Source organism: Ptychodera flava, chromosome 7 (genome assembly GCF_041260155.1).
Source record: "Ptychodera flava strain L36383 chromosome 7, AS_Pfla_20210202, whole genome shotgun sequence".
NCBI classification, from domain to species: domain Eukaryota; kingdom Metazoa; phylum Hemichordata; class Enteropneusta; family Ptychoderidae; genus Ptychodera; species Ptychodera flava.
The window spans coordinates 26,988,242-27,004,820 of record NC_091934.1 but is presented as its reverse complement, the minus strand read 5'-3'; the positions used below and the strand labels follow the sequence as shown (position 1 = coordinate 27,004,820).

General features: G+C 37.6%; 1 long non-coding RNA gene across 1 annotated transcript; it reads right to left on the bottom strand.

Moving 5' to 3' along the window:
* Positions 1-1,502: 1,502 nt before the first annotated feature.
* LOC139137138 (uncharacterized) lies at positions 1,503-13,852 on the bottom strand. The gene is made up of 3 exons (XR_011553321.1): positions 13,440-13,852; positions 8,339-8,445; positions 1,503-3,678 (listed from the first exon to the last, which is right to left on the bottom strand). It is a non-coding gene; the product is annotated as an uncharacterized lncRNA (long non-coding RNA).
* Between the last annotated feature and the right edge of the window lie 2,727 nt (positions 13,853-16,579).

Below are 16,579 nucleotides of genomic sequence, written 5' to 3'. Positions count from 1 at the left end.
ACAAAAGTAATATAATTATTTCTGTTCAGGGCGACACGCTTCCTCCATCGATAGTAGTCGATTGCGACCTTTCACAGGTAGCTTGTAACTGCGACCTTGTTGATTTTTTACATGATTCCCATATTCAATATGTTTTAATTTGTGATTTACGACATAGAAATACCTGATGAAGAATTAGTCGATGTCGGGACCTCAAAATAATACTCTAATTAATGGGTGACCATCCTTTGAAGCAGTCTCTTCTACCGCCATGCACATATTAAAGATGTCTCTTGTAAAATTTCGTGATTGACCTCTCTATTTTATATCGGTGGCGTTTTCTTATTTACTTCGACGATTTTGAATTTCAATCGTATTTTGTGATACAATCATATGTAGCGTTCAACAGTAATATTGGGTCAGTACAAACTGAGTACGCTGGGTTTTTAACGCCCAATTTGGCAATAAAGTGAATACGTTTGTCCATTGACGCACATGCATAAATTTCAGCCTTGAGACAGGAAAGTGAACATCCGCGTGGTCCGACAAACGAAACTAACTATGAAATGGTCACGACGTCGATGGCTCCTGAAATCTTTATCACATGATAGATGTTCTTGTTATCATAAACAGTAGAGTGGGCTCCCTCTACTGTCTATAGTTGAATTGCGTTAATTTGGGCATCTTTAGAGGGGACGGTGAGAGGGTAATAGAACCAAACTCATGATCTGTGACACAATTTTGTTTACTTTATATTTTACCATGGGTTTGGTTTGTGTTGATCTGGTTGGTTAGCCGTCCCAGGGCCTGGGAACAGTAGCTGCAGGCTTGTCAAACACTAACTGGTGTCAACTACTTATCTAGCCGGTACACTGTGCCAAAGTGAAAAATCCATTGAGGATTCTTCTGTATATTGTTCTGGATACTTCAAGAATCCACCAGAATACTACAATATACATTATGTATGCCAGTGGATTCTGGTGGTCAATGGTTTCTGTCGGATACTGAACAGAATCCATTGCTTAATCCATTGCAGGATTCTGCTGGATTCACGTGTTATCCATTATATATGTATTTCAGGATACTACTGGATTCTCTAATTTATAGAGAATCAAGGGACCAGTACTTTTGGCTTGATTGATTGATTACATAATAATGGGAGGGTCAGTTGCCGCATATATCCATACTTATTATTCACCAATTTTTACATAATTATCCAACACTGGCTTCGGGGGAACTGGGGTGTGGGGGTGGGTCCTCAAATAACAGTAATGCTTTGTAGCTTTTGACTCATGTATTTCTACTCATACAGGCATCACATACACTATATATATATATATATATATATATATATATATATATATATGTGTGTGTGTGTGTGTGTGTGTGTGTGTGTGTGTGTGTATACACAATGAGTACTCTTTTTACAAGTGAAGACACCAATGTAATGATGCTTTCTACAGCAAAATAGAGTACAGATTGCATCTGAAAACTATACTGCAATTAGATACACAAATCCAAGATCACTGTAAATGATTCTTCTTTATTCCAAAGGAATGTGTAAATGTTAGTAAAATAAATAAAAGGCAATATAAAGCATTATGTAAACTACACTGATTAAAAAATACAGACAAAAAACATTCAGAACAATTTTCCTGAGACACATTCAAAGTTATCTTCAATACTGTAAAAAAAGAATTTCCATAGCCTTGATAACTCTAATATCAATTAATGCAGTCACTTTTAAATATGCCTGAGCCTAACAGGGAGAAATATGGTTCATCAGAACAATTGATATCTTACCATTATCATCCTTATTGACCTGTATACAAAATTTTGAAGCAATCTGTTGACCTGTTTCAGAGAAATTATTTTAAACAAAAACAGGAAAATAACCCAAAATACAACAAGCAACTAAAAATCTGCTTAATTAAACCCCTATGACAATTTTAAATTATAATAGAATTCATTGTTTCACGGCCTGATCTGTGAAAATAAAACCCAGTGAATCATGTGTCCCAAACAGCAAAATAGTGAAATTAAATCCTGGTGAAAATTAATGCTCTTTACAGTATGCTGTAAATTTTGGCATACGTTTAAAGATATACATGTGTAGTATTCTAAGTTTTGTACATTTTAATTTGTGTCAATTGAGATGTGTCAGCTAATGACTGTGTAATTCACCAAATTACAAGATCAACTATGTGTACCTTTAAATATAGGAATAAAAAATCATTTCAAGAGTTTCTTGATTGAATATGAAGCACTCAAGCTATCTACACAGCAAGAAAAGGCAGACACATGCCTGTAACAGAGGATAATCATTACCTGTAACAGGCCCAGATAAATAACCTTTTTGCAAGACCAGTAAAAACCTGTCAGATTTAGGGTTGAGTAAATTCTGATTCATGGTGGTACAGGATTGTATACAATGCTGTAAATTCTGACTGTATCAAGACCTATAATTGCAGCACTGAACCACCGGTGTGCGTACAGTGGTGTGTCAGCTGCAGGGCCTGAAAATCTGTATGGATTTCAGGGTGTAAATTTGTTGTAAAAATTGGCAAATTTTGATGATAGAAGCAGAAAGAAATGTTATTGTTTGAACACTGAAAAATTTCAGACCCTGTTAGAGATCAGTGTTCACAGCACTGTGTACAGGTGCTGTAATTGGTAGAAATACAGCCATGTGTTTACAGTACTTGATACAGACATGTGCATCAGCCCCTGATAGAACTCCTTCTGTGTTTGCTGACACAGACCTGTATCACAGTTTGTATCAGGGCCTGTGCAGGAACTGTCACTGGGGTGAATTTTTTTGTAGTGTATGTTTAATTAACTCTTACTTATCACATACATGTATGTGCACTGTTAAATCGTAGCTTTTGTTCAGTTAATCAAAATCTCAAAAACTAGGAAAAATTGCTCTGAAAAACACAATATTGCATATCTCAGGACAAACTGATTACTGCTTCAATTATATTATCCTAAGAGACCTGCATTTAAAATTTCAAAGCAATCTGACAAGCAATTTCAGAGAAATTTTTGGACAAGAAATAGAAAAATACCATCAGTAACACGGTGTGGCTCACATTTGTTTCAGCATGTTTAAACACTGTAACTGCACCTTGATAAATTCTTGAGGGCACAAATCCAGATACGTCAAAGTGACACATTTCATGAATACTTCAAAGATGTACTTGTGAAGTATTTGTAAGTTATGCCTTGGTTATACTAAACTTTTCTTGGTGTCAACTGACCTGTGCCAGCTAATGACTTTATATTTCACTGAACTTACAACACCAGCTCTGTGTACTGCTTTTCAAGTAAAGCAATTAAAATTGAGAACAAATCAGTTGTTGACCAACAGAGGGATGATGGATAATTACTCAGAAAAGCTATGCATCACTGTTCTGTCTCACACAATTGTCACTGAACTGTTGTTATCAGGTGGTCTCTCACTGGCTCTGCCATACTTCCTCTGCAGTATGTAGTGTCTTGAATTAGAGTCATTAAGCATTCGCTGATTGAGTGTGTCTATCCTATCAAATCGTTTAGTTTGTCAGATCGCCAAAAAGGCCTGGAGGCAATCATCCTTCCATCTGGTGGGACCTCCTCATCAGACATCAGGTCTGCAGTTACATCATTCCAGAAACCCTTCTCATCTGCATTGATCACTGCACTTCTCCTCTTTAAAATCTGTAGGTAGAAATTATAAATGATGGTTATTTAAAATCATGCAAAGAGTGAGATAAATGATGGCATAATACATAAAGTCACTGTCATAACTAACAATATGGTACATTTGATATTTTAAGAACAACTCTGGTATCATGACTTATTACTGATTTGAACATATTATGTTGCCTTCCATTCCACCTATGCTTAGGAACATAAGGAAATTCATGTATCATTTTAACATTGGCACCCTTGTCCAAAGACCTTTGAGCACATCAGAATGGAACTGTCAATTTACATAACCCTCAACTAAAGTAAGTTTTGCTTTGTTAAATTTTATTTGAACCCATTAGTACATTTGTACAATTATTGTGACAAAATTGTTGACTCTGTATATCTAATAGTGCTAACTATGCAAAGACCCAACCCATACTACAAATATCCATGATTCATTCTGATTTGTACCAACAGAGATTCCCTAGTCAAGCCAGGCATAGCTCACATGTGTAGAGAAAACTGTAGACTACAAAAAATAAAAATTTTGAAAAAATGCTTGAAGGAGACTCATTGTCAATTACCATTTCAAATGATTTTTCAATATCATGCATTATTTGGAGTGCATATAACACGATGGGAACTAATTTGGGATAATTGGATGAAGTAATGTCGATTTCATCTACAAATGTAACTCATCTACTTTTCTTTTTACGTTACGCACTTGTTTTTATCAGTATTTTGTAATATTGCAACATTCAACTATACGGCACCTAACATCTTTGAGAAATTTGAAAAATATGAAAATCCAATTATCCCAAATTAGTTCCAATCGTGTTATATACATTCATATAATTTTCAAGAAATTATATAGACAGCCATACAGAAAAGTTTGAAGTATAATAGAGATACTTGAAGCATGGACTGACTGTTGTTGAATACTGTTCAATAACTGTCAGTCCAGCCACTAAGTAAATACTAGTTCAAAACTATATCCTTGTTCCCAGCGGGTGCAACATGAAGCTGTTTTGACTATGCAAAATGTTTTATGAAAAAATGTATATTAAGTTACATTTTGTGAAATAAGGCAAGAGTTTCTTGCACACAGTTGGTTGTTCCAAAAACAGTTTCGTATAATGTTAATAAAAGATAAAACTATGGTTTTTTAGCACATCGTGTAATCTGGAACATGTTATCAGAGCATACATTGTAAGCTTGTTTCATCTTTCAATATTAAATTTGCAACTCTTGGACATGAGTTTGTCTTGTGATATTGTTTCAAAGTTGTGTTCCCAGGCAAGGTTCATAAATACACTTCATGGATTCCTTCAACAATATTTTGGCCAGTTAAAAGCTGTTAAAAGTGTTAAAAGCTCATCCTGAGTTTGACTATGCTATTATTGTATGTTATGCTATGTACATTTGTGTTTTGAACTCAATCTAAGAGCCCCTTAAGTTGTTTCAACAATACAGATAAAGTATGGCATAAAACTTCGCCTCAGATCACCTCTGTATCATTTCCGACATTGCTGTCGCATCAGTTTGTTTATTTTCTATATCGTTTCATTACCGCCTCTGTATCAGCCTTGCATTGCTTCCGCATCGTATCAGCCTAAACATCGCCGCTGCATCGTATCAAGTCAATTTCATGGTCCAATTGGCCACGGCATATTATTCACTCAAAAATGCAACAGCAAAGTTGCCGCCTTCGGAAATTTCGCCGCCTGGCATTGCCGATGTTTTGAGAGTAAAGGTATACAAAATGAAAGATCAAATACATGTGTCCGACCCCATATGTCCGACATTATCCATTCATGAAATGTTGCTTCAACACACAAAAATGGGAACAAAGTTGAAACATATTGTGATTATAATGCGTTTCTTTTACGAATTGCTTTTATTTGATATGAAGTTTGTATACCATTTTATTTGCGAACATTTTTGTAACAAGATAGCACTCTACCAGGGACAGACATTAACGGTTGCAAGTGAAAGTCGCGTTTGGGCAACTGCAACTGAAACACCAGTACCGTTGCCCGATGAGACAAGTGTCAAAAAATGACGTGGGACAACTTTTCCACTGACTAGAAACCCAGAAATGTGTGGTACTGTGTGCGGATGACCATTTTAAATGACTGAAATTAGTATTTTTAAGCTTAAATACATGTACGTCCTTGAAAGCGCACAAGAAAAACTGGCCATACAAAGTAAGGAGAATTGCTAAAATAATAACTGCAGTGTATCATATACTAGGTTAACACATATAGTGATGCCACCTTGAATTCACCTAACGCTTTACACAGTGACCTTTAAACCCGATTGACGTGAATAAATTATGATGTAGAGGAAGTCCGTGACCTTTAGTCACAACACATTGATAACAATCTGATAGCGGGAACTTCCAAGTGTTTCAATAATTGCTACGCCATTCATACTATAGAGTTACACTCCGCAACCAATTATCCATCAAAAATAAAATTAATTTTAGGCAAACTATCGCACCGTGCGCATACGGTATAAATCTGAGTAGGCCTACATATGTCACGCCGCGCCAATCACTCTAAATCACGTACCCACATCGTCCAAGACGTTCGAATTCATGATTATTAACCGATCATTTAACTTCAACTAGATGAAATCTTGTCTATATTCTCAATTTTCGATGACTTTTGACGAAATGACATCGACTTTTCATGCCCGATATCTCATATCTGATGTCTTTGAGTTCCGTGAATGAGGCGATGCGCTAGTGAAACGATACGGAAACAATACCAAACAACCGAGTGAGTGATGTTGGATTTGGGGTTGGGCGATGCGGAAACGATACGGAAACGATAATGAGGCTAAAAAAGCGAAGCTTTGGGCGATACTTTATCTGTATGTTTCTCTAAAATAATTTGCAGGGTTTACACATTTCATTGTGATCTCAAAATTTGACATTGAATAAGCTGCATAACAATCGATTACATCTGTATCTTCAAGGAAGGTTAACAAGCGACCTAGCGGCCGATATAGCTCCGCTGTGTTTATGTAGAGAATAACTATTTTTGACACATGTTGGTGAAGAAGGTGGAAATCTTTGATAGCTCATTTCAATGGCCAGAAAAAGATGCTAAAATATCTGCAAAAATATACAATTGAAGATTTCATCATAATTTGAATTTTTACATCGGATCATTCCAAGAACACGTCCACTAAAGCTATCTGACGAGTAGTTTTTAGAGAATAAAATTTTCTGACCAAAAATGGCAATAATTGTCCCCCAAAATAAAAATTGCAGATTTCACCATAATTTCAGTATATCACATATTACAATAATCCCTTGGAACCTGTATACCAAATATCAAAGCTATCCACTTGCAGTTTTTGAGAAACAAATTTTTTTAACAGAAATGGCAAAAATTGCCCCAAAATATACAAAATTGCAGATTTTACCATAATGTCAAAATATCAAATTTAGTTAATCTGTACGAACCTGCATATCGAATTTCAAAGCTATCAGACCAGTACTTTTTGAGAAACACATTTTTCGACCAAAAATGGCAAAAATTACCCATAAATAACAAAATTGCAGATTTCATCATAATTTCAATAAATATCATTAAGTTCATCGGTAGGAACCTGTATACCAAATTGCAAAGCTATCAGATGAGTAGTTTTGGAAATACACATTTTTTGACCAAAAATGGTAAAAATTGCCCCCAAAACACAAATTACACATTTCATCAGAAATTCAATATATATTACTTAGTTCGTCTATACAAACCTGTATACCAAATTTCAAAGCTATCAGACCAGTACTTTTTGAGAAATACATTTTTTGACCAAAAATGGCAAAAATTGCCTTAAAAATGCAAATTTGCATATTTCTGCACAATTTGAACAAATCTGAAATAGATCATCCCTAGGGACCTATGTACCAAATATCAAAGCTATCTGACTGGTAGTTTTGAAGAAGAAGATTTTTACAGATTTTTTTACCAAAAACGACAAAAATTGCCTTGAAAATACAAATATGCAAATTTCACCATGATTTGAACAAATCTGACTATAGTTACCCTAAGTAAACTGCACATCAATTTAAAAGCAATCGGACGATCGGTTTCAGAGAAGATGACTTTTTTACCAAAAACAGGAAAAATTGCCCAAAAAATACAATTATGCAAATTTCACCACAATTGAACAACCTTGACTGGGGTTACCTCCAGGAACCTCTATACCAAGTTTCAAATTAATCTGACGTGAAGTTTCAGAGAAGAAGATTTCTTGACCCAAAACAGGAAAAATTGCCCCAAAATACAATTATGCAAATTTCACCACAATTTGAACAATCTTGAGTGAGGTCACTCCTATGAACCTCCATACCAAATTTCAAAGAAATCTGACTTGCGGTTTCAGAGAAGAAGACCATTGTTGACGGACGGACGACGAACAATCAGTCTATCGGATAAGCTCCGCGTCTCTGACAGCGGAGCTAAAAAGGCAGATTTTGTCGCTTAAAGCTGTTAGGTGCTCTGCAAATGTATAACCAAATATCAAAGCTCAACTAAGTAAAATTGATTTTACTTGTGTCATGATGGTTCTACCATGTACTATAATTCACCAACACTGGTGCTTTGGTTACCTTGTCCTTCAAGTTCACTGGTTTAGACTAAAAAATTATCAGTGCAGACTTTGTAGTACATACCTCTCTTATTCTCTGTTGTTGGCATGCCTTTTTGTGTAACTCTGTCTTTCCTTGGGACACTACCCTTTCCCTACTTTTTCAGTGCCTAATAAACATCTCCAAGGGGCCTGCAACTTGCAAGGATATAATAAAAGAGTTAAAACTCTTACTGTGAAAAATCAAAATATCTGACACACAGATGATGAATCATCATATTTCATGTGAATAATCATATTCATCTGGCTATCAATTGGTATTCACATTTGAATCAGACAATAGCATTCCCATGGCCTACAAAGGCTTGACATCATCGGATTCCCACTGCACTAAGCATGGATGAAAGATTGACTCTTTTTACATCCATGGTTATACAATAATACAAAATGTTCATGTTGAAAATAAGACCACATTTCATTTGATACAGAAATTGCATTAATTTAGAAAGTTGGATATCATTAATGAAGTGATGCAAAATAAAATGACATACCATGTTTAGGTAAGATCAGAATTATTTCATGTTTACTTTAAGGCAGATGAGTTGCAACTTTGACATTATTTTTGATTTTTATATTTAGATTAAAATCAGTTCATAGCAAATTTCTACATAACTCAGAGATGTTTACTCTAGTGTAATTATCCACAGAGTTGGACTGCATGAGGAGATTCTTGTAAGACAAATAATAAATGGGTGCCGCACCCAAATATGGCCGCCTACATGCAACTACATGATAAACAGCGTAAATGGTGGATGTACACATTTAAATCTTTACAAATACAACATGGTGCAACCCACTGAAAGGAAGGGAAAGGGATTCACTCCACTTAGAGGAAAAATTCTTGTTTTCACTTATTATGGCAAGATTTTGAAAATTGCGGGAAATTTAAAATTAACAAAGATGTGCTCAATTTCTTGTCTATTCTGCCACAAGCAAATGCTGTTGAGGCACAGTTAATGACTATATCGTTCAATTTGTAGATTGCAATGAATATCTGAAGAAATTGAAGGTACTTTGAGGTTGGACAAATTTCACAGTGTTGCAGCTCACGGCCTTTTAAAGCCCCACTAGCAGTATCTTTAAGCATTATTTTATGCGCTAACCCTTTTCTGCCAAGTCCATATTTCACCATCAGGTCAAGATGGTTAAAATAAATGAAACACAACATATTCCATATGGTGTATTTTAACATAATATTATACATTTGAAGGCTGTAGAAAACATAAATATTGTAAGCTTGATTTTTTTTGACTAAAGATGCTATAACAGGCCGAGCCAAGCAGGTGAAAAAACGCCATGTTTGGGCTCAATACCGCGTTTTACTGACTTGGCTGATTGGGAAGTTATAGTCTTAATACTGTCTGGCAGGAAAAGGGTGAACTTTCAAGTTGAAATAAGTTTGTGAGAGTGTATAAGGTGGTGCATAAGAAGCTGGGTAGAAAGGACTGATGTAGGGTAGAGCTGTGTGCATGTGACATGGCTAATGAATTTAACCCTTTTCCTGCCGAGCGCCCTTGTCCGTTATTCTCCCAAGTCAGTAGAAAACCGCCCCATAATATGTGCCTGCAAAAGATTGGCTCTCCTGCATGTTATCCTGCCAGCCATTTTGGCAGAAATCGCCCATTTTCAGGGTAGTTTTAGCCGTACTTATACGTGTTAGACTTCGATAATTTTACATGCCCGTAGACAGGGGAAGGAGCTCAAGGGTTGCTGCAGAAAAAAATTGAGGTCACCGGCTTTGTTTGCCCCTGGGAGTGCGTCATTTTATTGCCGTTTCATGTTTATTTTTTCGGAAATAAACTCCTTCAGTATTACGTACGTCCGCTAGGCACAAACATCACCTCACTCGTCTGTTAGTCAGAGACCCTGAGGGTCGTGCTAGGGGTGCAGCAGCACCGTCAAACCTGTCCTGTTTCCCCAGGACGTGTCAGAGTGGAACCACACGCGACGCCAGGATCAATGTCAGCACGTTATAAACACGTCGGCCAACATGGCCGCCGCCATATTGGAATTTATGCAATGTGAACTCGATCGCGATCGTGATCGTACTCGGACAAAAAAAAAAGATTATCGTTGTATGTAAAATCATAATCAACCTCACTAGTCAACTGCTTCTTTGTTTCTTTTGCGGTCCATTTCGTTGATCAAAGCATGGGAATGTGATCAAAGGCCCCGCTAGTGCTACACCGCCTAACTCTGTGAATACTTGTCCTCGATGTATACCGACTAAAGGTCTTTGTTGGTCGTAATAGTCGTTGTGGCATGAAAACTTGTGAACAGCCCAGCCGATTCTTCTATTGTTTTAACGTTCCTCTCAACACTTACGGACAAGTTATCGGACGCATACCATACTTCACACCTTCCACTCTTTCACCAGGTTGAAAGTTGCAGTGAGCGCTAATGTGTAGACAATGCATGCAACAGCTGGTAGCTACGCAGAGCGCTAGCGTGTGAACTAAAGGATGGCGGGAATATTTTAAAGCGTAGCGGGGAGAATCAAAGCGTAGCGGGGAGAGGCGAAAGCGTAGCGGGACCGCTACGCTAAAATGGCCTGGGGAGAACACTGCAGGGGATAGCAAAACGTAGTGCCATCGACTTAGCAGGAAAGGGGGTACCCAAAAAGGGCCCGATTTCCACCGCGTTGGGAGAATACGGTCACCAGTGCTTAGATTCTGGCTACACCGAATTTCAAGCGGATTTTCACCGACTTGGCAGGAAAAGGGGTAAACAAGACAAAATAGACTGTGCATAATGGCGATAGGCTAGTTGCGACTTGGATTTTTAATGCCAGTAGTTGATGCACCCCTGTTTTAGACAAAGATGATGGGGCATGTCCTCAAATTGAAGCGTCTGCAACGTCTACCACCCATACAAAGGTTGAACACTACAAGGCAAGCATCCATGTAGGGCCAGCTATGATCGTTTTGAACAGCAATATTTTAGGTCGGACATATCTGATTTTCCAGAACATTAATTTCCAAATACATACAAGTTAACAGTATGTTTAAGAGTTGATATAAACTTTATTTAAAGCTCCATAAGCTGTATCTTTTGGCTATTTTTCAGAACTTTGTTTTGTGGTTTTCCTACACTTTATGCATTGAATCCCTAATTCGTAATTTAAAGCCAAGTATTTAGCATATCAACACAACCTAAATGAGTATAATCTACGAAATTACGGTATTGTTGAAAATTGCATTCAAGCCTGGACTAGAATTCATTTGTAAACAATAAACAATGATCACTACACACATACAAGCTGTGTTGACAAAAAGAATACTTGAAATTTCAGCATGACAAACTTTTAGGATCAGACACAGTAGTTGATATACAGAAGCAGAACACTGAAAAACTTGCAACAAGTTACAGCTTATGTCCCTTTAAATCCCACGTTGACAGAATATAGTATTTTCCACAGAAGATTCAAGGGTTTTACATGTGTGTTGATGTCCCCGAATTTCTAAAATGGTCCCCTTGGGACAGGAGTAGGGGTTACAGTGACCCCTGTTTTGACATCCCAGATTGAACACTGACAGAGGTGAATGTTTTCACCTGTGACGTTGCATGTTCTGTTCCTTACATGTAGGAATATTACCAAAATCAAAATGACTGTTAAAATTTGAATTTACTCATCATATGTTTCACAAATGTATGGTTTCCTACTGCAGTAAAAGCCAACATCCTTCAGAGCTGAAGTAAGTTTGTGAAAATACAGTAATTTTGGTGTATGTGCAATTTTGCACAAGGTAAAGATTGTGCTGTGATTAAATATTTGCCCAAACATGCAAACACTGAGGATACTGTGCATACCTGCACTGAAATCTTCACATAAAGTGCACAGAGTAGTCTAATGTATAATGCAGAGCGCTGAATGTTTTCAACTTAGACATTGTATGTTCTATGTCCTTAGTAATATTACCTATTTTTGAAAATGGGGAATTGCGAGGTGTAAGTCTTCCTAAAAGTTATTTTCTAGAATCGATTTTCATTCTAACATTACTCAAACCTAGCGGCTGATATAGCTCCGCTGTGTAACTAAGGGATACTGTCGCATACAGTTGTCTAGCAGCAATTCCTTGCAAGCTCTATTTTGGAGGCCAAAAGAGTACGCGACAGCTTTGAAAAGAAATGAATTTTTATGTATAAAAATGTGAAAGAACCTTGAAGCTCCCACCTCAATATCAAAACGCTTATGTTACAATATATTTTGGTCTCGACAAGTTTATCCAGCAAAATCGCTGTAGTGAATATCGCCATGCATTCTGGTCATTTTGGATAAAATTAGTATATTTTTAATGCGAATTCACGTACTTGTCACATTTAAGGTGTCAGAGATTCAGAGATTTTTTGTAATATATATATTTACCAGCAACGCGGCTCGGAGCAAAGATACAGGAGCTGTTTCCAGACCGGTGGGTGGAGGGACGGTGATTCACTTCACATTGTATCTATGAGGAAACCATTAAATCTTATTTTTCAATACAGAACTAGCCACATCTGTGTATTTATAGATGCTTGATTATTGATATTAATGTACTTAATTAGACTGAGCTGGTTACTAGTGAATGTTGGTGCAAGAAATTTGGTTTTTCGAATAGTACCGGATGGTGAGAATAGCGTTTGAAAGCAGATGTGAACAACAAATATGCTATTGGACTTTCACCCAAGTGATTACATGTTTCTAAAGGTTTAGGGTATTCTTTGAAAGTTCAAAGGTCAGATAAGAAATTTTACGTCAGTTATTAATAAAACATCAAATAAGACTGTGACACAAAGGACAAATGAAAGTTGGGGGCAATCTTTTTCTTGAAAACACTTTTGAAGGGTGATTATTCTACATTTCGAAACACCAACCAACACCCCAACCCTAGCCCCCCCCCCCCGTAATTTCTGTACAGTCCCTCGCCACAAAGGTCACATTAGCATGAAGTTGCCTGGGAATTAGATGTTCATTGTTTATTTGAAATTTTATCAGCAATATCGATGATTTAACAACACAAACGTTAGACATTTTTGCAAGATAAAGACATTGCTGAACACGTTTATACGAGAAGGAGTAGACGTATGTAAGAAAAGACACTTGGGCTGGTTACATAAGACAAAGAGGACAAGTTAACTATACATACCTGTACCTGGTATGTACACGACCACCGTCCAGCTGATGCAGAACTCAGCAGCGATCGAGGGGGTCGACCTTTCGCTTGTGCGAAAAGAGTTGCCCTCTTCCGTCCAAATTGCTAAAATGGGTTGTCGAGTTTCGTCCCGATTGAACGGAGAATAAACTTGCTGCTTGTCGAACCGTTGAGCTTCTGGTAGTAGCTCTAAAACGTAACTCAGTTCATGACATCGACACGATTGGACGACTCTCCAGTTGTACTAGATTAAAACGTACAGCGTAGTCGTCGAGATGGTCCAGGATTTCAAGGGTAGACTGTAGACATTCCTAAACACGGGCGGGACATGTCAGTAAACGCTAAAAGATGAACGACTGGAGATTTTGATCATTGTTGGCGGTACGTGCAAGCGACGCCACGCAACACCACACTGGGTCTTCTGATTGACCTTTGACCAATATGGCTTACGGCTCCTTAGGTTTTCAAATATTCACGAAACGAACTGCGAAGAATTTGATGATAACTATCATTTTTTACTTAATCTTGAAGAAAATGTTATTTTTTCGCTCTCGTTAGACAAGAATATGCTAACTTAGCCCCATCTTCGTCTTACACCAGATAAATGTACAAACTCAAGGACAGCAGGCTAGAGGGTCAAGTTTTGCCGTGCTATCAGACTGCGGCTTGTACTGTATTTACGCAATATTATCCTCATGAATATTCTGTGTTAGGCACACAGACGTGCCAAACCCGTGCACAGAACAGGAACATCGAAAAAAGCTGTTCGGAGGCGATTTTTGAGGGCAGAGGAAATTTTAATTTTGCTCAGGCAGGGAACATGTTTTTATAAAGTGGCAGGGGAGCAAATTTTAGTGTTTGTTTTGTAGGGCAGGGCAGATATCGGTTGATTGTCAGGGACAGGGCTTGGCGAAAAACGAGGAGAGAGAAAGCTACTTTTAAAACGGGGACAGGGGAAGTTGAGCCATGGTGTTTCTGGGGATTGGGACACAGGGCTAGTACTTATAACTTTTCATGTCTGCAGGGGAAAAGGAATGACAACATTTTGAGGGGATTTTTTTCCAGGGCGGGGAAATTGGCAAGTTTTTTTCGCCACAGGGCAGCTTCAAAAATTCATAGTAGGGAGGGGGAACGGGCAAAAATAAGTGGGGAGTGGGTTTGAGTGCGGCAGGGTAGGTCGAAAAAGTTTTAGTGGGAGGGCAAATTATGAATTAATTACCCTCTCGACTGAAAATTAGTCAGTTCACATTGCTTGCCGTGCACACTATATACCTTATCATTAGTAAGGACCCCTTTAAAAGTGAATTGTTCGTTGGCTGCACCTGGCTGAACCGGATATTTGGCGAGGTCTTTTTCAAAATAGTAAAAAATAGCAGCAATTAGGCCTAATTAAAACTTTGGGTAAGGCCTGTAATCGTGTGTCAGTCATACTACGAGGTACCAAAACGACTGAAGACAGTATTTCCGAACAAAAAAACGGGGGTGTCAAAGAAAGTCGATAACTAAATTTTAAAGTTGAATAAAATATTCATGGTCGTTGCTCACTGTTGATTAATTCGTGGAAAGTATCGTTTCTCCCGACTTTGATTCAACATACCCTCTCTCTCTTTCTTTTTTTGTCGATCGATAAAGTATTTTAATCTTTAATATTACATCATTTATAACCGATGTCATATCCAAACCTACTGTATTTAGTTTCTGACGAAAATACAAGGACGTGTCCAATGCGCCAACGTGGTGCAATATGTTTTGAGACATTGAAGAAATATTGTAGTTCGGCCGCGCTCAACCAGGTTGCTCCAGAAGTAAGGATGTCACAACAAGGTCTAGGCGAAAAGATAACGAATCAGTTGTATAAAACACGGTTTTTAGTTGGATATCGTATCTGTTTCAATTTCTGAACAAGCTTTGGAATTAGCCTGGTATAGCCTAATAACTATCAACCTGTAGGCACACCCCCTATGACGGGAAAAGCGAAATATAAGCACTTTTTTTATGCAATTCATCATCATCGGGTCACGGTCGCGATTTCACATGCGGAACTGAGCTTGGTGTTCACCACAACTTGATGTGGGATTTGATGGAGCTTGGAGGTACCGGTGTATGAGTTAGGTAGTCAGAATAACAATTAATCACAAAAGATTTATGCATCAAAATGTAAAGATTAATGTGACTGAACTATCTTATGATTTGTTTGCTGATTGACGTTTGGGGCAAGGCGGCGAAAGTCCAAGGCCAAAAGAAGAAGTACGCAGTCGAATCACATATTTTGTAAGAAATAACCACCGGTTTCCATAGGTACTGTGCTCAATCCGGCCCTGACTTATGCTCCCGTCCTGTTTCCAAGAATAAGTTTTCGAGCTGCGTTGCTAAGCAATGTCGCTAAACAACCTTGACTCACGTCCGAGCCGATTTTTGATGTCGTTGATGCCCCTGGTGAATGTTAATGAGAGTGTATTGGCAATATTCGAAAACACACCGGTACAAAATGTAATGCAGCTCTCCTATAGTTTTGTGTCAATTAATCAATTTTCGTCGCAAGTCACATCAATTTTAACAAAGTTGAACTCACAAGAGAGTGTCGTCTGCTGACTGCACATATTTGTCATAAAAAATGAGCGACATTTGCGATGGCAACCCTAACAAATCGAAACGAGAGCATTTTGCTAAATATTATGATCTTAGTTGTCCGCGGATTATAGGATTATAAAGTTGTTATAAAACGTGCCTGTCTATAGAATTCTTTGGAAGTCTTGATCGCTTACGTACAATGATTCATAATAAACTGGACAAGTAGAATTCGGACGTCCGTCAATTCTAAATCTCTCACGCAGGATTTTTTACTTAATCAGGCAGTCTGGTATAGACCATCTTGTAAAACGCTCCATCTCTATATACTCGCTAACTCTTTGCAATTGGAATTCTATGCCTGGGAAAACAATACGAAAAGTCCAGACATGTCGCCATACGGTATATTTTCTATACACTTCGGGGGAAGAACAAAATATAAAAAGCTTCATACTTCATAATTGATTTTATTTGGTAATATAAACAGATGAAAGCCGATGTACATCAGCTCTCCTCAACTTTATTACATTTTGACTGTATTTTGGATAGTGTGCGGTGTTGGTGTA